General features: G+C 40.2%; 1 pseudogene; it reads right to left on the bottom strand.

The window, feature by feature from the left end:
• Positions 1–13,747: 13,747 nt before the first annotated feature.
• LOC108705766 lies at positions 13,748–23,554 on the bottom strand (annotated as a pseudogene).
• Positions 23,555–27,438: the final 3,884 nt, after the last annotated feature.

Raw genomic sequence — 27,438 nt, 5'->3', positions numbered from 1 at the left:
GCGAAGTTACTAGCGAAATTATGCCAGCGTTCGTTAGTGAATTTCCGAAGTACTGAAAATGCCAAACGCGAATTTGGCTTATGAATAAGTACAGCATGAAACATGCAGCTTCTTGCTTATGCCTCAATAAAATGATACTTTGACTTTTACAAGCTTGGTTCAAGGTGTTCCCTTAGTGAACATCTGCTTTATCTCTAAACAAAATAGGTAGGCAAATCTGTGATCTTCCAAAGCCAGATGGAATACAACCTTGGATACTAAGAGAGTTTAGTTCAGTTTTAGACTGGCCTCCATTTCTGATTTTCGCCGATTCACTTTCATCTGGTAAGGTGCCTGTGGATTGGAGGAAAGATGATGCAATTCCTATATTTAAAAAAGGGATTGCGATCTCAGCCTGGCAATTATATGTCAGTAAATCTGACATCTGTGGTGGGCAAATTATTTGAAGGCTTTTTAAGGTATCACATTCAAAATTATGTCCTGGTCAATGGCATTATGAGAAGTAATCAGCATGGCTTCATAAAGGATAGGTTGTGTAAGACAAATTTGATTTCTTTTTATTATAAGTTAAAGGGGTGGTTCACCTTTAAGGTAACTTTTATTATGTTATAGAACGACCAATTTTATGCAACTTTAGTTTTCATTATTTGTTTTTATAGTTTTATAGTTATTTGTCTTTTTCTTCTGATTCTTTGCAGCTTTTCATGGGCATCGCTGTCCCCCTTCTTAAAAACAAATGCTCTGTAAGGCTTCTTATGTATTGTTATTGCTACTTATTACTACCAATCCTTCTATTCAGACTCTCTCCTATTCATATTCCAGTCTCTTATTCAAATCAATGCATGGTTTCTAGGGTAATTTGGGCCCTATTTACCAGATTGCTTAAAATGCAAATTGAAGAGCCACTGAATAAAAAGCTAAACAACTCAAAAACCTTCAATAATAAAAAAAAAAATGAAAAATTGCAAATTATCTCAGAATATCACTCTCTACACCATACTAAAAGTTATCTCAAAAGTGAACAACCCCTTTAAGTAAGATGTTGGAAAGTGGGGGAACAGTAGTTTTGATATATTTAGATTTTGCCAAAGCAATTGATACAGTGCCTCTCTATCAGTTACACATAGAGAGAGAAGTTAGTGATTTTGGGGAGGTTACATTCACTGTACTGCAAATTTAGATTACCACTGACAGTGACAAGTTGCTCTTATTCTAATACGTAGTCTCCCCATGTAATGATGCAACCCACATGTGAGACTACGTGTTACCACTATGTTCTAGGGGCGATTAATTAGAGAGCAGAGGCCTGTGGCCATTTGCAGAATGTATTGTGCATGTATTGTGTTCTACATTGCGAATAACCCCATGATATGCACTAGTTTTCTCTTTTAAGTTTTTAAGTCAAAATTAACAACATTTTGTCATTTATGTCCTTCCCTTGATGCTGGGGGAAAAATATATTGATGCCCTCAAGCCAAGACTCCATTTCGCACAAAGTCTTGCCGCTTCTGTGATTTAATTGTCATACATCTTGTATTTACCTAACATGCACAGTAATGTGGGAAATGTAGACTTCTCTGGAGGGATGCCAACTAGTTCATATGGTACATAGTTGCATAGGTACATGTAGTCAGAAACAGCAGTGCGGTGAAGTACAAAGGACAGACCATGTGCTGCATTCAGCGGTACTGCAACACAACATTGTTGTTGTACCATAGGAGGCAGTATATGGACAGCTTCCCAGGTGCAAGAGATGCACTTCAGGAAAAGACCCCCCCAAACTCACCTTGTACTGGAGATTTGCAGAATTTTTCACCATTGACCATGCAACATTTCTTGTTTCCCTTGCAATTATAGTCAGGTTCATATCTATAAGCTTTGGAGAAACCTATATCTACTAAAAACCTGCCTGCTGTTACAAATATACATAATATATATATATAATTAGAAAAAGCACCGTCACCAGAAGATAATGTATTACCAATTGCAATGGTTAATACTCTACTCAGTGTCGGACTGGCCCGGTGGGACACCGGGAAAAAACCTGGTGGCCCCTGGCCCTCATGGGCCCGCGCCAGGCCAGACCCCTTCTCCCGATCTCAAGGACCGAAACAGAAAAAAAAATATTGCAGCGCTGCACAGAGCGGCTCCAGATGCAAATGCACGCTGTGCAGCTCCGTGCCCTGAGACTCCGTGAGCACATGCACGCGCGTCGTAGATGGTGGACAGGGAGTTCGGAGAGAGGCCCTGGACAGCAGTCCTGGTGGGTCCTGGGCCCCCTAGTCTGACCCTGACTCTACTTCTGTGAAAATTGAACCAACTACCATTGTTTTTGTTTCCTATGTGGGTACAAAACTGGACTTGGAAAAAAAAAAGGACTTTTTCAGGAAAACATCATATATATGCAATATATATTGCAACTTTGCAATATACATCATTTAAAAAATATGCAGACTTTTCATGATTTTGAATGGTTTCTGACAGTTCTCTAAGCCTAGCCCCCTGCTCTTCTGCTGATCACTGACTACTTTGCTGAGCTGACTGACTACTGTTACTTTGTATCAACAGCCATCTGTCCTTAGCCTGCATCCTCCAAACCCCACAATTCCCGGCACACATGATTTCGATAAGGAAAGGAACATCACAGCGCAACACATTTTGGGTTATGTAGTTCCTGCATGCTGTCTGTAAGCTGTGGAGTACAAGTTGTTACAGTGTTTTAGTTCCCCTGCCAGGATTTCAAATGATACAGAAAGAGAATAAAGGTCCCCACAGACGCAAAGATTTCTCTTGCCGAACGACCGAATTTAGCGAAGTCTGACCAATCCTTCAAAATTATCGTGCGGTTAGTGGCATTCGAATGATCGAACGTCTTGCAGGGCCAAGCAGGCAGCTCCCCTTTGTTTTCCTGGCAAATTGGTCTTTTTAACTAATGGACAATTCGTACGATCGTTCCGAGATAATCGCGTCTCACGATGATCGGATCTTTTAAAACAGGTAACTGATGTATATATTAGGGGTTTCTGTGTTATGTGGGCCTCTTTATCAAATTTTGGTTTGGAAGCCAGAGTTCCCCTTTAAATACATGGGCCACATCATAACTTCAGATGGTGTCAACCCTGATGATAGCAAAATCTCAGCAATACTAAATATGCCTCCACCGCATGATAAGAAAAGTCTAATGCAATCGCATTGGCATGACCAGGTATTTAACACAATACATTCCTCAAGAAGCATTCTTGACTGCACCTTTGAGAATGCTCCTCAAAAAAAGACAATGTGTGACAATGGGGGCCAGAGCAGGACAAAGCCCTAAATTCACCTGCCACAAGTTCCAGCTCTCACATACTTTGATCCAGCCAAACAACTGGAAATACTCGGAGCATGCCTCATGCCAGAACGATAACCAGTCATTTATGCAACCAGAGCACTATCATATGCAGAACAAAATTATACACAAACTGAAAAAGAACTGCAAGCAATTGTGCTTGCAACAAAGAAATGTCATTAGTACATCTATGGGGCCAATGTGAAAGTACAGTCAGATCACAAGACTCTGTAAGCCACTCTCTCAAGGTCTATAGGACAAGTTCTTGTGCGACTACAAGTATGTTACTGCAGTTGCAAAAATATAACATATCTGTATCATACACTAGGAAAACTGATGGCTATTGCTGACACACTATCCAGAGCAGTTGAAACCAAAAGTACAGATAATGGAGAGGAACTTTTTTATGAAAAAGTTATTTACTCAATGCAGTCCATAAAAGCATTAAGTCCCGAGCTGCTACAAATACTAAAGTTGGAAGCACAAGAGGATGATACCATGAAAGCAGATAAAGACATGCTTATGCAAGGTTGGCCACAGTAAAAGAAACAAATACAATCCATCTTACATCAATATTGGCCAATTGGTCATACAATTTAGGTGATGATCTTCTTATGTCTGGACACAGAGTTGTGATACCAAAAGGCTCTCGAGCAGAAATGCTTAAACAACTTCATAGTGCAAGACATACAACACTCCAAAGCAAGAATGATCATGTGTTGGCCCAGTATGTCCAAGGACATTGAACAGATGGTGGAAAAATGTGCAGTCTGTCAAGAAAATAGACCATCCAACCACAAAGAGGCTTTATTATGTTGGCTTTGAAGAAGCCAACATACTGTTCTACTAGTTCAGCTTGTTTTTATTCTTCTTCTTATTATTATTATGTTGGCTTTGAAGAAGCCAACATACTGTTCTACTAGTTCAGCTCGTTCTTATTCTTCTTCTTATTATTATGTTGGCTTTGAAGAAGCCAACATACTGTTCTACTAGTTCAGCTCGTTCTTATTCTTCTTCTTATTATTATGTTGGCTTTGAAAAAGCCAACATCTTGATCTACTAGTTCAGCTCGTTCTTCTTCTTATTATTATGTTGGCTTTGAAAAAGCCAACATCATGATCTACTAGTTCAGCTCGTTCTTATTCTTCTTATTATTACCAGCTTTAGCGCTGGTATATCTTCGTATGAAGAAAGGGTTTTTCAAATTTCGGACCGCATATTGTTGGTGCCACCCCAAATAAAAATATGTATTTTGGGGGGGGCAACCCAAAGTGGGCGGAGCTACCAACAGCCAATGAAATTTTAGCAATTTTCTAAACTCTACTTCTCCCAGAGTTTTAGGAGTACAATTATGAAACTTTGCACACTTGTTCGGCTCATACCCGAATAGGTTGCTTGTGCTCTGTTAAGCAATCCCACCCTCCATGGCCCTGTGGCGGCCCCCCAAAGACCCCATTTTTTCCCATAGACTTTCATTGGAAAATTTGAATCTTTTGCCACTCGTACAGCATTAAAGTTACACTCACCAAACTTGGGTCACTTAATCATGGGGTCAACCTGAAAAGTTCTGTCACATTTTGGGGACTCAAAAAAGTGGGCGGAGCAACAAACAGCCAATCAGATTTTCCCTATTGACTTCAATGAGAAATGTCAAACACTGTCATTCCCACAGTGTTAAAGCCAGAGACCCAAAACTTGGCACCATGGGTCACTGGGGTTCAGATTTTGAAAAGTGGGTGGAGTCTACCACAGCCAATCAAATATTAGCCATTTGTTTAAATTGGAAACATTACAACTGTCGCCGTTCTTAGATTGTTCATGGGAGGGTCCTCAAACTTGGCCCAGTTGGTCACTGGAGGACCGGGATCAAAATCTGGAAAAAAAATTTAAATTGCTGCCATTTGCATGTTATTGATGTCATGGACCTCAAATATCACAAATGTGGTCACTGGGTGTTTGCACTTCAAAGTTAGGAAAAGTGGGTGGAGCCACCAACAACCAATCAAATGTCATTCATTGATTTTCAATAGAAAAACATAAAATTGCTGCCATTTTCACATGTTAAATGTCATGATTCCGAAACCTTAAAGTGTTAGTCACTTGGTGACTCTGGTTCAGAATTAGGAAAAAAAGGGGGCGGGCAACAACAGCCAATCGGATTTCAGCCATTGACTTTAATGAAAACCGCCAAATTGCTGCTATTATTACGGCGTACATGCCAAGTGTCCCAAACTCCGCACAATTACTCACTGGGTGACTGTGGTCAAAATCTGGGAAAAGTGGGCGGTGCCAATAACAGCCAATCCGATTTTACCTATTGACTTCAATGTAACAGTTTCAAATACTGCCACTCACAGTTTTAAAGCCAGAGGCCCCAAACTTGGTACAGACCATGACTGGGTGACTGGGGTTAAAATTCGGAAAACTGGGTGGAGCTTAAAACAGCCAATCAAATGTTACCTATTGCTAATCAATGTCAATATATAAGCTGCTGCCATTCTTTCACAGTTAATGGCAGGGACATCAAACTTGGCACAGTCGGTCACAGGGGGACTGGGATTCAAATTTTAAAAGTGGGTGGAGCAAAAACAGCCAATCAGGTTTTTGGATTGATTTTAATGGTACAATTTGATCTGCTTCAATTTTCACCGTTTTAAACCAGATTCTACCAACTTTGTGTACTCTCTATGCACCAGGGGCGACTGGCCCCAACACCTCTTGCGTTTCAAAGCCAACATCTTGTGGTTTCTTCAGAAACGACACCATCTAGTTATCAAATGATATACCAGAACTTCCATGACTAAAATAGTTGACATTTTTGACGATAGAGGTCATGCATTTTTTTTTTTTTGAATGTGGACTACTTTCCCGAATATCCAGAAATCCTAAATCTTCTGGATAAAACTTCACACTCCATCATTGCAAAACTGAAATCTGTGTTTGCCAGACATGGCATCCCAAGGGAGATGGTTTCAGACAACATGCCTTTCTCCAGCGGAGAGATACATAATTTTGCATCCCAGTGGGGAATTCAACTGACTCACTCTAGTCATGGACATCTAAAGGTCAAGCTGAGAGCTGAGAAACTGTTTTACGTTTCAAAAAAATCGTTCAGCACTGGAGCTGATCCACATTTACCACTTCTATATTTAAGGAATACTCCTATCTCAGGCAGAACCACCATCAGAAATCGCAGGGCTCCATATGACAAAATTTCCTGGGCCCCCGGGGCTGCACCCACTGCAAGCCCCACCTAGAGGTCCACCCTTCCCACCCCACAGGTCCACCCCCCACCACACAGTAAAAAAAACAAAAAAAACATTAGTGGCTAGGGTTCCCACATGTTAATAAAAAATAAAAAGATATTGGTGGTCAGGGCCCCCATAAAAAAACATTTGTGGCCAGGCCCCCCCCATTAAAAAATATTGGTGGCTAGGACCCCACATGAGGAAAAAAAATTGGTGGCCAGGGCCCCCCCCCTCAACATTATGAGAAGCCAGTGTAAGGAGCCTGAACAGATTTAATGAGGGACAAGACATAGAAGAAAGAACCTGGCCTCTTACTCTATTGCGCATGCCCTATAGTCCTGCAGCTGGTCGGGTCCCCACGGGATACCTGCAAAAACCTGCGGAACCACGCGGGTTGCATGTAGAAGTTCCCGGGTGTGGGTAAAGACGCGGGTCGGCGGTTCTGCGGGTCTTCTCAAAAGAGATTTTTACTCCTGTTTTCTGATCACGCCTACTTCCGATGATGTTACTTCCGGTTTACAATGACAGCACTTGCTGATTCTTCATGGTCAGTGGGTCGCGGATAAGGTACTTGCAGGTCGGGTCGGGTAGCGGGTAAAAATGCGGGTTGTGGATTACAGGTTGCGGGTTCCAAAAAATGGACCCGCGCAGGACTCTAGCACGCGCACTGGCCAGGGGCCAAACCCAAGGCCTAAGAAAAGAAATAAGATCAAGATGTGGCATTCCTATAGAAGTATCCAAACCAGCACAGTTTTCAGCTATCAAGAGCACCAGCCCGGAGTCTCATATGTGATTATAATCACTGGGGAGTGCCTAACCTGGTACTGATGTGCTTAATACAGCTGTGCAGAGCAGCAGCCCAAAAAAACACAGATTTGTCCTGTGATCATCAAATCAGTCTGTCCTGCACTAGGATGGTTCAACTTTATTTATATCCTGGTTCTAAACAGTACATTAGGCAAGAGCTATGAATTTTACTATACGCCCAGGCCTAACTTCACTCCACAGGGTCCTAGTGCCTGCCAACTTCTAGCGCAATGCCCTGCCCCCCCCCCAGGATTGTGTGCATGCTTAGAATGAGCTTCTGATGAAGTGGCAGGACGCCACGAAACACGTTAAGCGGGCAGCCAGGGCTCACTGCTGCTGTAATTTGTTTTTATATGTATACTAAATAAAATTTCATTTTTTATACTTTTACTGGACTCCACGGTGCTCCGCTGTTTTTGCTTTTTCTTGGAATGAATTGACCGCATGGGATGGAGGCAGAGTGTGCAGCACGATGAGTCCAGTGTCCGGTAAGTGCTCCCTCTAAACTACAACAATTTTTCTGGAATGCTTAGAATGTGGCTGGACAGCATGCTGCCCCTACAGTCTTGCTGCCATAGGCCAAGGCCTTTGTGCCTCACCACAAATCCCAGCCTGTATACGCCAAAAACAATCATTAAGCTTGTACCAAAATAAAAATTCCAAGGTTGCATCTTTATTGACTGGTTTTAAAGGGCTTTCAAACTAAAATTTGATAAAGAGGCCCACATAACATAGAAACCCCTAATATACCCATCACAATGTTTCATCAAAAAGTATGAATAAATGCAATTTTTCTATGCTGAAAACAGTTCTTCTCTTTCTGCATCATTTGAAATCCTGGCAGGGAATGAGAGACTAAGACACAAATGATACAAATTGTAACAACTACTCAACAGCTTACAAACAGCATGCAGGAACTACATAATCCACAATGCATTGCACTGTGATGGTTCAATCCTTGTTGAAATCACGTGTGAAAGGAATTGTGGGGTTTGGAGGATGCAGGTTGAGGACAGCTGGCTGTTGATACAAAGTAGCAATAGTCAGTCAGCACAGCAAAGTAGTCAGAGAGATCAGCAGGAGGCTAGTCTTAACTGTCAGAAACCATTAAAAATCATGAAAAGTCCTCCTGGCCCTGACGGATTTTCGTCTCAATATTATAAGAAATTTTCTGAGATTTTATGTCCACATCTCGTACAGGCCTTTAATTTCATTGCCCAGGGCCACTATTGGCCTAAAGCATTGGCAGCACAAATAGCTGTGATCCCAAAACCAGATAAGGACAATACTCAATGTGCCAATTATCGCCCGATATCCATCCTCAACTTGGATCTTCGAATCTTTGGGAAGATATTGGTGTCTAGACTCAATACTTTCCTTCCTACCCTTATACACCTTGATCAAACTGGTTTTATACCTAAAAGATATACAGGAGATAATATTAGACGAGTTATTTACCTAACCCATATTGCAAATTCAACAAAACTCCCTGCAATGCTTTTAAGCCTGGATATCCAAAAGGCATTTGATACAATATCATGGGAATACTTATTTTATATCTTGTCAAAATGGGGATTTGGCCCAATATTTCAACATACAATTAAAGCGCTTTATACTTCTCCATCAGCGTATATTAAATGGGGCCCATTTACTTCCTCTAATATACACCTAGAGAGAGGCACGAGACAAGGTTGTCCTTTATCACCTGTGCTCTTTGCTCTTGCTTTGGAGCCCCTAGCAAGACTCATTGATAGTCACTCCCAAATTTATGGGATAATTCATTCCGGGAAACAATACAAAGCCTGTTTTTTCGCAGATGATGTAATTCTTACACTCACTACGCCCCTCACCTCCTTGCCGCATCTAACATGTCTATTAGACCAGTTTGCACTAATCTCAGGCCTTTCTGTTAATAATGCCAAATCTGAGGCATTAAGTTTAAATCTACCGACCCATGTACTCAAACTTATTCAGTTAAACTTTGAATACTCTTGGAAAACTTCGCACTTGAATTATTTAGGTATACATCTTACAGCTCATTTCTCAACTCTCTATAAGAGTAATTACATTCCTATGTGGCAAAAAATTAAATCCCTCCTAACACAATGGAACAAATATAATATTTTGTGGTTGGGTAGAATTAACGCAATCAAGATGGTGATCCTGCCCAAATTACTGTATCTTTTCAGATCTTTACCCGTACCTGTTCCTAAAAGAGACCTGGCAACATTACAAAAACACATTACTAATTTTGTTTGGGCCTTTGGATTTCATAGAATCTCAGGATCCACTTTACAGAAAAGTAAAAGAAATTGAGGTCTTGCCTTTCCCAACCTATTGAAATATTATCAAGCGGCCCAATTGGCTCCAATTGCCCAAATGTACTTTTCCTCACCTCCGGTATGGGTTCAATTAGAGACAGCATTAATCTACCCAGTTAACCCTGCAGCCCTCCCTTTGGTCGCAGCAGAACTTCGCTCCAAAGGGATGTCAGATTTTATGAAACATATTCTGTCCGTTTGGGATTCTGTCAAACGATCAGCTAATTTGATAGCCCCCCACAAACCTGCCACTCTGCTTTGGGTTAACCCTGAATTCTTAACCGGTTTAGGAACTGCCTCTTTTAGGTGGTGGCGTACGATCCACATTACATATGCTAAAGATTTATATCAACTTGCAGGCCTAATGTCTTGGGAGGATTTTGAAAATAAGTTTCATCCCCCCCATTGAGGAAAAATTCCATTTCCTGCAAGTCCATCACTATCTGCACTCAGTTCATAAAAACCCAGTTCTACCTTCCTGCTCTGCATTTGAAACATTATGTGTTACTTACCCTTACACAAAAGGCTTAATCTCTCTGCTTTACCAGTCCTTAATGATGCAATGCAACACAATTCCTCCATCGTATATTAAAACCTGGGAACAAGATTTACGCCAAACTCTTGATCCAAAAGCATGGGACAGTATTTGGGAGGGAACGAATAAATGCTCTATTAATCTACATCAAGTAGAGACTTCCTACAAAATACTCACTCGTTGGTATTTTACTCCTATGCGGTTAAACAAGATGTTTCCTTCTCAATCTAAAGATTGTTTTCGGAGTTGTGGTGGAGAAGGAACGATGGCTCATATTTGGTGGCACTGCCCTATAGTGCAAAAGTACTGGTCACGAATTTATGGTATAATCGACTATTACCCACATCCATATAAGAAAGGATGTCTTATTTAATCAATGGATCCCTAATATTAATGCCAACTCCAGAAAATTAATTACATTTATATTTACGGCAGCCAAACAGGTGATCGCTAAGTCATGGCGAACCACATTTCTTTCTATTCCGAAATTAAAGGCTCGCATAACAGAGATTATGATAAATGAGAAATTGACTTCACTTTTATCCGGGACCCACAAGAAATTTTTACAAATTTGGCAACCCTGGGCACCTCGGGCTACTTTTCATGGGCTAGATACGTTCCTTCTCTCAGCTTGATATTGATATCTATTATGTTGTAATAGATGACACAACTAATAGTAAACATTATGTTGATAACCTGTTGATAAGGCCTGGAATAATGATCTGCTCTGGGGTACTTGCGCTAACCTCTGTGCTTTTATGTTTTAAGATTATTTTTCGATGTTAGCTGGAAATTGCTCCCTAGTTGAGTTACTCTGCACTTATTTAAAGAATGCCAGACGAGAAGAATAAAGATGGGCACACTCATTTAGTTTAAAGTTCATTTATTAAGTTTGGAGTTTAAAAGTGTGAAAATATAACGGTCAAATTATTTTGTATTTTCTTTTTTATGCAAATATACTACTGGTTTTCTGTATGTTTACAATGACGCTATGAAACGATTGTATTTTACTATATTGTATTTTACTGTATTGTAAAAAAAAAAAAGAGAAAAACGACAATAAAAAAAGTCTGAATATTTTTTTATTTTGGCAAATCATGAAAAGTCTGCATATTTTTTGATTGATGTATGTTGCATGTATGTTGCAAAGTTGCTTGAAATTATGTTTACTTTTGAAAAAACCTAAGTTATGTTTTTGTGGCGTTTCCCTTTAAGCAAGCTTAGGTAAATCAGCTTTGAAGTCACCTGGTGAATGCAAGAAAAGGACAGGAGCATCCAATTTTGAGTTTGGAAATCTAATTGCTCCCTAATGGGACCAAACCTCTGTGTTTTATAATATTGTAGTAGTCATATCTTTAATTGTGTTAGCTTATTCTTCCCTACAGCTGATATTAATAGGGGCTGTTTGTGTTAGCAGTAGATTTTAAAGTGGTTCCCAAACTATCCAGGGCATTGCTCGGTGAAACAAGGCTAAATACCTTGGTAGAAAATATTTTGGCAAATGTATATTTTTTGTATATTTTCTCACTAGGACATGTCTTTCCATGGGATGCATCAGCTTTTTTCCGCTTGGGGACACCGGTAAACATATGGTGATTCATTGCGATGCCATGGGTACAGGCATAGTAGAAAAGAATTGGTTGTATTGACTCGTGTGTTTCTTTGTGGTGGAATGCAGAAAAAAATAAGCCACCAAGCAGGAAACACGTGAAATAACGTGTGTGTAAGAGCTCATAGATACTTGCATGTATATTTGCAAATTTTCTTGGAACTATAACTGAACAGCTGAAAACATGTCTATGAGATGAATTAAAGGAAAACTATACCCCCAAAATGAATACTTAAGCAACAGATCATATATTATTATACCGTAGATCTATGATCATTACAGCATACTCTTTTATGCAATATGTACTATTTTTATGGTAAAATTTAAAAGGGAAACAATTTCCATTGGCACAGGTTATTCTCCATCTCTGGTTTCTTCTCTCTTTACACTCTGGCTTTTGTTCTGCTGGGGGGGGTTGTTATGGTGAGACAGGGAGTGCTGGTTGGCCAATGTACTTACCCAATATGACCGACTTGTGATGTCACAGACTGTAGATCATAATATTTGTATCGTTAAACTCCCATATTCCACATTTTATTTGTGCAAGTGGGTACTATTCATACTAGCTGAAGATGAGGTACACTAAACCTTTTACTTTAAATGTATCTGCCTGGTGGAAGATTGCCTTCATTGAGTGCCTGCTTCCTAAAAGTTTTTCTGGTTTGTCCGCTCCCCGTGCTGAGGGCTCAGGGAGCTGCACCTGGGCCTCTTCCACAGTGTGGTAAGTAATCAATTTCTACTTGCAGACCCTAAACTACAGATTTACTATAAAAATTAAAACTTTAAAGTTATCTGGTCTGGAAATTTGTCACCTTTGTTGGGGCATGTGACCAATAATGTATAAATGTTTTTAGATTTGTTTAAGAACTGAAGTGGGACCCTAACATTTTTTCTATTTCTACTTTACAGAGTATAAAATATTTTGTTTTTCACGTAATAAGCCAGAGAACTTATTGTTTACACTTCAGAACTTTATTTTTCATTCACGTACCCCAAACGCAGAATATTTCATATGGGGACTGTAAGTGTACCCAGAAACCCACAGAAGCAAGAACTTTACAACATGTAAATGCACCCACAAAAACATCCTTTATATGTGATCAGTGACATGATTCATATTGCAGGAACTAGATCATGTTCTAGAGGCAAGTAAAAAGATGGATATTCTGGTGTTATTATATCGCTTTCTAGAAGGAAAAGAAAGAAAAGAACACAATAATGAACATCTACATATTTCTGTGTAGTATGCGTCTAGGTAATAGAGATATATTTCCTTTACATAAATGACATCTTATTCCTATTACATATACACCGTGACTACTGCCAAAGTTAGCCTTATTTATCCTATTACTGTCCTCTGGATTTTTGATCTGGGGCACAAATGCTTGATAAGGGAGCACTAAAGGGTGTGCGCTTAAATCCCAGGGAATGAAAAATTACCTCTGTAATCCTTAAAAGTTGGAAGCAGACATATTCTTTAATAAACCAACAAGTGCGATTTTCCATATATTTTGTAATACTGTATAGCTGATTAACCGTACCCTTGTTGGTGTTCTTGTCAGGACTTCTTTACAAACACAAAAGTATGCCATCCCATATTTCTAACACTGTGCATCATAGACTTTTGTGGAATGCCAGGTGGTGACGCTAGTATACAGGCAACAGGTGTAGTTCTGGGTGCCGCTCTCATTTCTATAATGGTTACTCTACCACTGGTAGGCATTATTATACATATAGCCCTATCCAGCACATTATCTAACAGCAGTAAGGTCTAGTCTGGGTCAGAGGAGGCAAAATTAATACACTGAGTGATGTGCCATCATGGCATGCTGCACAACATTTATATATGAGCCCCTATGTTTCCTATATGATCTGTACTGAAGTATGTATTCACTTTATTTTATTCTTCCATCTGAACTACATACCAGGCATTCTCTGTGACATCCAGATGGACAGCATTTATAATCTCCAGGACACGTGGAGTCAGATGTACAAGTGTCCCTCACCGCAACTAAGCAATAGAGTATATTTCAAGGAGGACAGGAGCCCATCTTTTCTGCAATACATTGTATGTAAGAAAGGCAGTGAATATAAATGCAAAGTAATTCAGAGAAGAAGGCATGGCCTATAAAGGGGAATTAACTGAATGATCGCAGATATTTAAATCAATACTAGGATCCTTCAGAGCCTATATATCTATTATACGTCTAAATTTATTTATATAGTAAAACAAAAACCAGCAACAAGGGTGCTTGCTATATCAAAAAGCAACATATTGTTACATAGTATGACTTGTACAACCGACGTTTCAATGGGGAACAAAACATCAGTTGTACATACTATGTAACAATACATTCTCTTTTTTTGGTATAGAAAGTTTATAGGTGTTTTATTTCTGTGTACATTGGATTTCCATGCACATGGGGCGTGTGTCTATATAACAAACAAGGAAAAGTTGTGCTCACCACTAATTTTTAAAATCATTAGGCGGGGGTGCAATGAGGGTGTGACCACAAAATACATATAAACAAATACAAGAGTCCTCTGCACTCAACCCATTATCAATATATTTAAGACAGACATTTTGTGCATACTGCTCCTGAAAAATGCCTTACCCTTTAAACAAAACAGGGATTGTTTGTCCATATATTGCAATATATTTAAGCTGGCCAACTACGTCAAAGTCATCCCATATCTGGCAAGTGCTACATACAATTTTCATCTGATTCATTAAGAATTCTATTGCTTCATTATACATTTTACAAAGGGACTAAGTTTTACCTGCAACTTACAAAAATGGGGGGGTGGGGTGGAATGGACAGTATAATGGAAGTGCTAGTTTTAATGCACATTCCCTGGTCCCCTGTCTCAAAAGCAAGTTTACAAAACAGGGGTTTTTAGTTACAAAGTTATGATCATAAAGTTGAAAAGCCACCATACCAGGTCAAGGTAAACCCTTGACGTGGTATTCCAACTTTATGATCGTAACTTTGTAACTAAAACCCCCTGTTTTGTAAACTTGCTTTTGAGACAGGGGACCAGGGAATGTGCACATCCCCCCATTTTTGTACATTACCTGCAACTTACTTGCTGCTTTCATAGTAAAACTCCCACATCTGGTAAGGGCAATTGAGGAGAGACAAACAAGTATTTAAAACATTTTTAGGTTTCTTACCTTTTACAAAAGGCAGACAAGTCTTTCCACCATCATTGAAGCAGCATTTGGATCCATCAGGGCATTCACTGTCTGAGGTACAGAAATCAGTAGCACGTGGCAGATTTGTACCATAGGGACAGGTGCCAGGCCTCTCTGTCAGTTACACATGGACAAGTTAGTGACTTTGGGGAAGCTGCACTGTACACAGTCATAGAGAATTAATGCAAATTGTACTGCAAATTTAGATTATCACTGACAATGACTAGTTGCTCTTATTCTTATGAGCAGTCTTCCAATGTAATGACACAACTCACACGAGACTGTAATTAATGGGGCATCTACAGCCATCAATTGTGCCCCAGGGCATGCTGCTCTCTGCACCAAGTGGAGAATCAAAAATCCAGTACTGTACAGGTATGGGATGTGTTATCTGGAAACCCATTATCCAGAAAGCTCCAGAGTACAGAAAAACTGTCTCAAATAGACTCCATTTTTATACAAATTTTTAAAAGTGATTTATTTTTTCTCTGTAATAATAAAACAGCACTGTACCTTATATTTGATCCAAACCAAGATCCAATGAATACTTATTGGAAGCAAAGCAAAATTGGATGTAATAATACATGATTGTCTAGTAGACTTAAGGCATGAAGACCCAAATTATGGAAAAACCTTATCTGGCAAACCCCAGGTCCCGACCATTTTGGATAATGGGTCCCATACCTGTACAATCTTCTGCAGAGAGCAGCATTAGGAGTTACAGCAAAGCTTTGTCCTTATAGAAGGAGAGGCCCTTTGTAGGTTGTGCCACATGAAGCTCCACAACTTGCATGTCAAAATGGAGCACAGTTAAGTGTACATGTAGTGCGTTGGCAGCAGCAGGAGAGGGGGGCTACATGCAAGGCTCAGTTTCCCACAATGGCTTGTAGCAAGACGCAATTTCCCACAATGGCTTGCACACTTCTGTGACTCCTGTTGTCACAGGTGCTGTACTCACAGAACATGCTTAGTAATGTGGAAATTGGAATCTTCCCTGGAGTGATGCTGACTAGCGCTACATTGTTCCATTGGTACATGTGGTCAGGAACAGCAATGGAAAAAACCTATACTGTATTCAACAGAAGTAACATTTGGTTTAAATGCTAGACAGGAATATAAACCTATGGTCTACTTTTTAGGGTCAATGAAAATAGCAACCATGGACCAGTTTGAATATGACTTATGCACATCATCTAATAATGGATCTCAGGCTGCAGAAGCTCTTCTGGTCCCAAAGCAGTAAAAACTCTTATAATCCTAGTCACAGGTGGCTGCTTTGATTGCTATAAAGCCATAAAAAGAGGCCCATAGCAAACAGTCTCTAGATAAAGTGAAGAAACCTCTACAATATGGACGGATACATTTTTATCGTGCCAAGGTTCTCAGTAGTTGGATACTCCCTGCAAATCTCCCAAATTGAGTGTTATTCCTTAACAAGCCTCTAAGAAGGAAAAAATCAGGGGGACATTGCCATATGTCTATAGGTCCAGCAGATGAAGAAGAGATGCACTGCAGGATAATTCCCCCAAGACTTTCTATATGCCACAAACTTACCTTGTGCTGGAGATTTGCAGAATTTATCACCATTGTCCATGCAACATTTCTGGTTTCCCTCACAATTACTCAGATTCACAACTATTACCGTGGGACAAATATGTTTCTGCCAAGAACCTCTCAGGAGGGCATTGTCCTGGTTTACCTGCGGTTACACATTTACATATTTATATTATTTTAAATGCACCATGAATGCTCTGTAAAATATATTTTTGGTGCTGTCTAAACAGTGCTTAGTAAGGTCACCAAGGTCAATAATGCACTTGAATTCCAATATCTCCGTATTTTAATCTTTGTATTTTATGAGCACCTCAATACCACCACCACCACATTTTAATAGCAGTCTAATGGTGTTTGCCCACATCCACTTATTTTATACTTCATCTCTTTTCTCTATCAAATATATGCATCTTGCACCCAGGCTGGTGGTACATACCTGCTACTGATGTGCTTAATACAGCTGTGCAGAGCAGCAGCAGCCAAAAAACTGATTTGTCCTGTGATTATCATGAGATCAGTCTGTGCTGCTCTAGAATGGTTGTTAATTTATATCCTGGTTCTAACCAGTACACGGGGTAAGAGTTGTACATTTCAAAATCCACCCAAAGGAAATTGTAAAACTTGCGTAAATGTAATAATTTCCAGGCTACACCTTATTTAAAGGCTTTAGGTAAAGTTCATACTAAACTATGAAATCTTAGTGTAAGCCATTATTTTGTAGTCACCTGGTGATTGCATCAAAAAGACAGGCACATCCTGTTGTAGAAAATCAAATTACTCCCTAAAAGGAACCCCCACTATATGTTTGATAAAGTTTTTTAGTCTTTTCACTTTAACATCACCCTCATCTAATCGAAGGTAGGCCCTGTTAGATTAAGAAACCCAACCCAAGGTTCAGATAACCAATCCCTTTAGCAAGATCGGTAGGCAAGCTGCCGAGAGATGGGTGTCCTGCCAGATTGGCTGATGGTAATTACTAGTCTGGCAAGACTGAACACAGCATAGGGCAGGCAGAGTATGGCCCACACATGAAGCATAGGGCAGGCAGAGTATGGCACACACATGAAGCATAGGGCAGGCAGAGTATGGCCCACACATGAAGCATAGCGCAGGCAGAGTATGGCCCACACAGGAAGCATGGGGCAGGCAGAGTATGGCCCACACAGGAAGCACGGGGCAGGCAGAGTATGATACACACAAGGAGTATAGGGCAGGCAGAGTATGGCACAAACATGGGGCACAGGGCAGGCAGAGTATGGCACACACAGGGAGATAGGGCAGGCAGAATATGGCACACACAGGGAACATAGGAAAGGTAGAATATGGTACACACTAGGAGCATAGAGAAGGCACTCTATGAAGTTCATACTGCACTTCATAGAGTGACACAATGCTGGTGTCCCTCTAGCAGTTTGATTGAGTTGTGAACAGGTAAACAATGTGGGCACTTTCAGTCTGGGTATGAGATGTCAACAGTACAGGGCTTTAGGGGTGTGAACAATAGAGGTGTTACAGTTGTGAACAATACAGGGGGCTTACAGTTTGAATTTGAAGTTTAAACATAACATTTTACATAATGAAAGAAAATGATTTTCTAAGTAACTTTCCATGAAAATGGAATGGAATGCCAAATCATTTTTCCAATATATATTAATTTTTTTTATTGATTTTAAAATAATCAGTAAATATAATTGCAATTGAAAGCAGTAAATACATGTATATATGCTGGTCCTTAGTACATATATGGATGCCCTCTAGCCCACATTTCCCACAAAGTCTTGCACACGTCTGTCATTACGTCATCACACACTTTACTCACATAACCTGCACAGTAATGTGGGAATTGTAGACTTCTCTGGAGGGATGCCAGCTAGTTCAGTTGATACATAGTTGCATAGGTACATTTAGTCAGAAACAGCAGTGAAGTACAAAGGACAGACCATGTGCTGCATTCAGTAGTACCATAGGAGGCAGTACATGGACAGCTTCCCAGTTCAAGCAGGTGAAGAAGAGATGCACTGCAGGAAAAGACCCCCAAGACTTTCTATATGCCCCAAACTCACCTTGTGCTGGAGGTTTGCAGATTTTTTTTCCCTTGTTCATGCAACATTTCTTGTTTCCCTCACAATTATAGTCAGATTCACATCTTTTAGATTTGTAGAAATCGTTATGTGCCAATAACCTCTCAGGTGGGCATTTTCCTGGTCTGCCTGCGGTTACAAATACACAATATATATTATTATAAAAGCACCATAAACGTCTTGTAAAAAATGTTCTTTGTCTTGTCTTAAATTCAAAACTGTGCCGAGTGAATGTTACGATTCAACAGCACACTTTAAAATATGAAGTAATTAGAAGAAATTTGTATTTTCCTAGCAAGTCTATACCACCATCACCATGTTTGTTTGTTTTATTTTTCATTTAATAAGAAGCAATATACATTACAATAGTTTGTGTTTCAGAAATCTGTTTTGAATTATTACTAAAAGACAGATTGCTACAATAATATACATTCAAGATGAAGTGATAGGAGATCCATGTGCATTACAGTTAGATTCCAATTAAATGTAAAGAAAGTGGGGTTTGTTTAAGAAGACAGAAAGGGCATATCACTGGTGGTGCCAAAATGTTAGTTACATTGCAATAATTACAATTCTTTAATTGATATCTTTGTTTCTGTTCACCAAAATGGCACCAGCCCTAGGAACTACTACAAGAGCTCCAGGCCACTATCTTCATTTTCTTCTGATCTTCTTCTGTTCTGGTCCGGGTGCTCATTTGCCATAGAGAGGAAAGAAGCCGGCTTCATACTCTACTGCGCATGGGCACTGGTCTGGGGCCAAAGGCAAGATCTAAGAAAACAAATAAGATTACTATGTGGTGCTCCTAAAGAAGTATCCCAGACCAGTTTTCAGCTATCGAGAGATGGTGCTGGTGCCTGGGGTCTCAGATATGAGATTATAATCAGTGGGAATTGCCTAACATTTTGGCACTTCCCAGTAATTATAAATTTTCTTTAATGTCTATATCAGTAGCAAGGTTATGCTACAGACTGGTGGTACATACCTGGTACCGATGTGCTTAATACAGCTATGCAGAGCAGCAGCCCAAAAACACAGATTTGTCCCGTGATCATTATGAGCACAGTCTGTGCTGTACTAGGATGGTTCATCTTAATTTATACCCTGGTTCTAAACAGTACATTGGGTAAGAGCTATCAATTTTCTATACGCCCAAAGGAAAGCATAAAGCTCGCACCATAATAAAAATTCCCAGGTTGCATGTTTAATGACTGGTCGTGGAATGTTAGAGCAACCCTTTGCTTTGTAGTCACCTGGTGATTGCAAGAAAGAGACAGAGCATCCAATGCACATAAAAATATGAGTTTAGAAATCTAATTGCTCATTAATGGAACCCACCCTTTGTGTTTCATAATATTGTAGCAGTCATATCTTTAATGGTTTACTCACTCTTCCCAGCAGCTGACATTACTAGGGGCTGCTTAAGGTAGCAGTAGATTTTAAAGTAATGTCCAGCAGGTGTGTCCTTTCATCCATTTAAACTAGTACTTTCTAAATTGTCCAGGCCAGAACCTTGTCTGGGTGGGTCCAGGCTAAATGCCTTGGTAGAAGATATTATGGGCAAATGTATATTTTTTTGTATGTTTTCTACCTAAGATATGGGCATATTTACATGCCTGTGTGTAAGAGACCATTATATACTTACTTGCATGTACCGTTTTTTTTTTTGCAAATTTTCTTAGAACTATGACTGAATGGCTGATAACATGTGTCCGCGTAGCCTTGTGATGAATTACGCAGTTCTTTGGCCAAATTTCTCAGAGGGGGTCTTGGCCTGAAAATATGTGGAAATTGCTGCTTTAAAGGGGTTGTTCATCTTTAAATTAACTTTTAGTATGATGTAAAGAGTGATATCCGAGACAATTTTCAATTCATTTTTATTCATATAGTAAAGAAGTAGGATGGCACACGCTGTTGCAATCGTGCTAAAACATAAGTGTTTTATGTGGATCTCAAACAAAATGTTTCGGAGGTGCAACCTCCTTTATCAACCTCCAGTTTGCAATTTCAGCAATCTGGTGCTAGGATCCAAATTACCCTAGCAACGTAGCAAAGATTGCATTGATTTAATAAGAGGAGTAGGGATGTAGCGAACGGCGGAAAAAATGTTCGCGAACATATTCGCGAACTTGCGACAAAACATGCGAATAGTTCGCGAACGTCGCGAACCCCATAGACTTCAATGGGAAGGCGAATTTTAAAAGCTAGAAAAGACATTTCTGGCCAGAAAAATGATTTTAAAGTTGTTTAAAGGGTGCAACGACCTGGACAGTGGCATGCCAGAGGGGGATCAAGGGCAAAAATGTATCTGAAAAATCCATTGTTGACACAGCGCTGCGTTTTGTGCTGTAAAGGGCAGAAATCACACTACGTCACTCAGGTGATGTTTCTGGACACGGAATGTGAAAAAGCTCACACAGCTAGGTGGCACTTGGTTAAAGACTGGGCAAATAATGCCTGCAAGGTCAACGTATACACTACAGCCGTTGGATACGGAATATATTATTGCTGCTTGAAAAACGTCACTCGGGTGGTGTTTCTGGAGACGGTATTATTATTGATATTTAGACAGCTAGGTGGCAGTTGTTTGAAGAACAGATGCAGATGAGAGATCAGCAGCAGGACAGACAGCTGCCCACAGCAGCTACATACAGAGCACTGCAGTAGAAGGTAGATTACTAGCCAGCAAAGCTACCTAACCTAAAATGTCCCTCAAATCCCTGCAGAGTTCTGTCCCTACAATACAGAGCAGTATCAAGTAGATTACTAGCCAGCAAAGTTACTATCAACTGTCCCTCAAATCACTAACAGCTCTCTCCCTACACTAGCTCTTCCAAGCACACACAGGCAGAATGAAAAAACGCTGCAAGGCTTCAGTTTATATATGGAAGGGGAGTGGTCCAGGGGGTGTGGGGGTGGTCCAGGAGGGAGAGCTTCCTGATTGGCTGCCATGTATCTGCTGGTCTGGGGTGAGAGGGCAAAAATAAGCGCCAGCTAAGGCGAACCCAAATTGGCGAACGTCGCGCGACGTTCGCGAACATTCGCCGAACGCGAATAGTCGATGTTCGCGCGAATTAGTTCGCGGGCGAACAGTCCGCGACATCCCTAAAGAGGAGTAATAAAAAGCAGCAATACCATGTATAACGTGTAGCATTACAGAGTATTAGTTTTTAGATGGGGTCAGTGACCCCCATTTTTAAGCTGGAAAGAGTCAGAAGAAGGCAAAAAATTCAAAACCTGAAAAAAATTAAGGCCAATTGAAAAGAATGAAATAACATACTAAAAGTTAACAAAAGTGAAACACCCCTTTAACCCTTTAAGTGCCAGCAGAATTTCACACTTTTTTGAACATTTTGTGCTGTCTCATTTTAGGTAAATTTCCTGGGGGGTTAACCTAGGAAAATATACATTGTTTTGGGAGAACATGAGCTTTCTAAACCTACCTGCGTGTTTATGTATTTCCACTTCTAGAAAAGAAATGTTATTTTATGCACAAGAATTTAACTGATTTGAAAAGCATCAAGTGTATTGAACGTGCCAATGTCAGATATGTATAGTTTTATATATATATATGAGAGAGAGAGAGAGAGAGAGAGAGAGAGAGAGAGAGAGAGAGAGAGAGAGAGAGAGAGAGAGAGAGATTCAGGCCTTTTATATTTTAAAGTAAAGGAGTATGTGAATACAATGGAGCACAGGGTAAGGGCACTTGAGAAGAGACAACAGCATTTAAAGTATTTTAAGTTTTCTTTCTAAGGCAGACAGGTCTTTCCACCATCATTGAAGGAGCATTTTGATCCATCACCGCGTTCACTGTCTGAGGAATCAGTAGCACGTGGCAGATTTGTACCATAGGGACAGGTGCCAGGCCTCTCTGTCAGTTACACATGGACAGTGACTTTGGGGAAGCTGCACTGGCTGTTTGTGACACAGTCAGAGAATTCAAGGGGGGTCCTCTAGCACTTGCACCCCAGACATGCTGCTCTCTGCACCAAGCCTCAAATCAAAAATCCAGTTCTGTACAGGTATGGGGTCCGTTATCCAGAAACCCATCATCCAGAAAGGCCGACTCCCATAGGATTTTTTCCAAATTTTTAAAATGGATTTCCTTTCCAATAAAACAGCACTATACTTTATTACTTCATCCACACCAAGATCTAATGAATACTTATTGGAAGCAAAGCCAGCCTATTGGATGTAATAATACATGATTGTCTAGTAGACTTAAGGCATGAAGATTCAAATTGTTGAAAAACCTAATCTGGCAAACCCCAGGTCCGGACCATTTTGTATAATAGGTCCCATACCTGTACAATCTTCTGCAGAGGGCACAGCACAGCTTTGTCCTTATAGAAGAAGAGGGCCCTGTTGTAGATTGTGCCTTATGATGCTCCATAAACTTGCATGTCAAAATGGTGCACAATTAAGGGTACATGTAGGGTGTAGGCAGCAGCAGGAGGGGGGCTTACATGCCTCCCCAATGCATTAGAACAAGACTACATTTCTCACAATGGCTTGCACACTTCTGTGACTCCTGATGTCATGAGTGTATTCTTAGAGTACCAAAACTCTTATAATCCCAGCCACAGATGGCTGCTGTGATTGCTTTAAAGCCCTAAAAAGAGGTCCATGGCAAACAGTCTCTGGAAGTGAAGAAACCTCTACAATACGGACCGATACATTACCGGGCCAATGTTCTCAATAGTTGGAAATCACCAATACTCCCAGGCCTCTAAGAAGAAAAAAATCAGGGGGACATTGCCAAATGTCTGTAGGTCCAGCAGGTGAAGAAGAGATGCACTGCAGGAAAAGACCCCAAAGACTTTCTATATGCCCCAAACTCACCTTGTGCTGGAGGTTTGCAGACTTTTTCACCATTGTCCATGCAACATTTCTTGTTTCCCTCACAATTTTCATCAGATTCACATCTATTATTGTAGGACAAAAATGTCTCTGCCAAGAACCTCTCAGGTGGGCATTCTTCTGGTTTGCCTGCTGCTACTAATTTACATCATACAGATCACCCTAAAACACAGCAATATTTTTGGGGATTTTCTTTTTCTGAAACAATATCACAGTCATAAAGTCAGAAGTGAATTTGACAAAATTACTTCAATAAAAATATTCAAATGAACCCCAATATGACAGAACAAGTTCTCCCGAGTAAAACTATACCCCGCATGTATGGGTGCACCTAAAGATGCGGCCCCCAAACACCACAAAGCAGGGGCAATACATAAGGGAAATTTCAGGTGGAAAGTTTGGAGCTGTGCTCTAGGTGCACACCTTGCAGTTCTTCAGTATAAACACCCCCTTACCTGAAATACCCTCAAAAATGATATATTCCTTGAAAGTGCACAACTGCAGCTATTCAACAGCGTCATCCTTGCTTTCCTGCATCCAGATCTGTGGGCGCAGTTCTCCATAGAAATTTGCAGTTTGGCCTGAACAAGGAAACAAAAAGCTCCAAAGTTATATTTCTACACAAAATTGCCATGACAACTAAAGAAAATCTGCTAAATATCAATCTGCAAATTCTCCAGAACACTATGATACCCTGCATGTATGGGTGCACCTAAAGATGCAGCCACCAAACACTCTAAAACAGGTGCAATAGGTACATTTGAGGCTCAGATCACACCCTGCAGATTTTCCCCTTTTACCTGTGAAATAACCCACAAATTGGACAAGTACTGAACATATAGAGCTTCGCTTAGGAAATGTGCATTTCTGTGAAGAATTGTTTCCAAAGCTGAACAGGTGAAAAAAACAGATTCAACATTACATTTCTAGCCAATTCCCCAAAGACAAGTAAAAACGTACTGAATATTCTACTTACCTATATCTGTATAGTGGAGCTTCTTTGGACCCTTTTGTTTCATCCGCACTCATGTCCTCGGGCAGTGCTGCTTTTTCTTATTTTTTTTTTTTAGTTTTTGAACACTAAATAGAAAATCTGCACATTTATGGGAAAAATATTTTGCCACCAAATATTCATATGGTCAACACAAAGCAACCTACCTCGATAGGCTGTGGTCTAAGAACAAAAAAATCATAGCTGTGTCAATCTCAATTCTATAAAAAAAGCTGAATGCCTATACAAAGAACAAAATATATATTGCCCAGAAATAAAAATAGTGTCAGTAACTGCACAGAAAGCGGAGATATTGAGTTTTCAGAGTAAGTATAATTTCTCTCCAAAAGTGATGTAACAAAGTGCTTAAGTAAAGAGTAAAGATGCAATCGAGGAAGCTAATCCTAAACCTAGTCTAAAAGTTTGAAATGCAAACTGTCCCAATCTACCAGTAAACCATAACTTTCGTTGCACAACTGCAAACCCTGAATGCGCCAAGATTTTTAGGTGCCTTTGTCCTTCACCTACACCTCAATTGCTTACACCTCCCAATGCAGCGGGGAAAGAAAAATCCAAACTAAACACTAACATAAAAAATGTATTATTGCCCTGAACACATAAAGCATAAGCACAATATAAATTTTGCAAATCGGGATACCAATTCTTATAAATCAAATCAGTGCACAAAACTATTTCAATAGTGTAGCTGCGTGTGGTATATTTCAAAACATGGTTTGAAACATAACCCAGAGTTGTGAGGGCACTTTGGGCAAAAGTAATGTGTAGCTCATCTGACACCCCTTTTTTTTGGCACACTTTGCAAGCTTTTTGGATGAATCGCTTGCCAGGAGTGGGTGGAAGTGTGTCTATAAAATGGTTCCCCATCAAACAAGCCAAATTGTTGCTAGCAAGCATCTAGGGAATCTCAGAGCCACCAAACAACAGGGCAGGGAGAATCTACAGCTGATATTTATAATAGGACAATTTGGGGCTTGGTACTGCTGCCTTATATACAACATATGAATTTCGAAGGGCCATTTGAATCAAATAAATGCCAACTTTCTTGTACCAGGCCTTTGTTTGCCTGGTGGCATTGTTACAGTTGGTCAGTTCTATAAACATCACCCATGTACTTACTGTACTCCTTGCAACAGAGGTTTATTTTAAGGGGGCCTACCAGGTCGCTATACTGCAATTACGGACTCGTTGTGGATTGAGGTTAGCATGAATACATTTTTTGTGTCACAGTATTTGATGTCAAGGAGCTCATCATGTCTCAGGACATACATTTTTCCACTACTCAATTTTTTGCTTACAAGATCCCTGGGCAATGCTTTTCGGTTATGATTTATGATGCCACAGGCTGGGGTGTCCAAACAATGTAAGGTTTTGAATAAGGGGATGCTTACGTAAAAGTTATCCATATATAAGTGGTAACCTTGGCCCAGAAGTGGAGTGATGAGCTCCCATACAATTTTGCCACCGACAAGTCAAATCAAGGGGACAACCAGGTCTAATTGGGAGTCCTTGCCCTCATATATCATGGAAATGCTGGTGTACCCTGAGCTGCTTTCGCAGTGCTTATAAAATTTGATCCCATTTAAGGCACATTTGATTGGGATGTATTGCCAGAATTTTATGCGCCCTTTGAGAAGGAGAAGTGATTCATCTAAACAAATATTTTTGGAGGGGGTGTACACTTCTCAAAAGCGCTCTGACAGGCCATCTATAAGAGGCCTCAATTTATGAAGCTGGTCATGTCCTGGCTCATTAGACGGTACAGCCGTGTCATTATTGTTAAAATGAAGAAACTGGAGCAGTAGCTGATACTGGTTTCTAGGCATCGTGGCTGAAAAAACAGGGATAGACAACACTGTAATCGTAGTTTGTAGGACTTAAAATAATTTGTTTTTAAAAGACCCAGTCAAGACAAGCAAGGCCCACAAACCTCTTCATTTTTTAATATCTGCGGGTTGCTATACATGTGCTAGAGCATATCTGGGTAGGGGATTTTGGGCAAGATATTTGCTTGGCATACAAATTGTATAGAGGACCACATCCTGTAGGATGGCCTCAGTCATAAATAATTGGAAAAAATAAATTGGGTCAAAATTTCTGGTGCCCACTTTTACACCTGAGACTGCAGTAAATGGGGGGGATTTCAGGGAGAAAATTACCAGGAGGCCCCCATGTAGGCTCTCCTCCAGCATCAGCCCTATCACCTGCTTCCTGTTCTTCAACACCCTGATCATCCACATCCTGCTCAAGCTCCATGGGCTCCTCAAGGGTAGTAAGAGTGTTGCTACTACCACCCAGTGACTCATCCGCAGACAGTCACTATTAGGGATGGGCGAATTTGACCTGTTTCGTATCGTTTGGCCTGTTTCGTATGTTTTGACGCACAACGCCATACAAGTCTATGGGCATCATTTTGTGAAACAAGGTGAAAAATTCACCCATCCCTAGTCACTATCTGATGCAGGGGGCACATACTTAGAATCAGAGTCACTAAACTTCTCTGAGCTAGATGCTATGCAAAGAGCAGCCACCTCTTAAACAGAAGAAAACCTTTTGGCCATGCTGCCAACAAAATATATGCGCACACACACTAGTCCAAAGAGCTGACAATCACTGATTTCAGTGTAGTCAGTAGCGGACAGCTATGCACACACTTGTAAAACTACTGTAACCCAGGCAAGCAAGGCGGAGACTAGAACTAATGAAAATAAACAATTCTGGGAAAGAAAAAAAAAAAAGCCCAACACCCTGAACTCCCTAGAACTTTCTGGAACACAAACCTATCTCACTATAGCACTTACAATAAATACTACATACAACTCCTATCAACCACCAATCACTACCTAATAAAACTTATCAACCAACAACTTCAATATAAAACCAACAGATT

This window comes from Xenopus laevis, chromosome 9_10L, assembly GCF_017654675.1.
Source record: "Xenopus laevis strain J_2021 chromosome 9_10L, Xenopus_laevis_v10.1, whole genome shotgun sequence".
Lineage (NCBI taxonomy): Eukaryota > Metazoa > Chordata > Amphibia > Anura > Pipidae > Xenopus > Xenopus laevis.
Note: the sequence above shows the minus strand (reverse complement) of the source record. Positions and strands in the feature narration are given on the sequence as shown.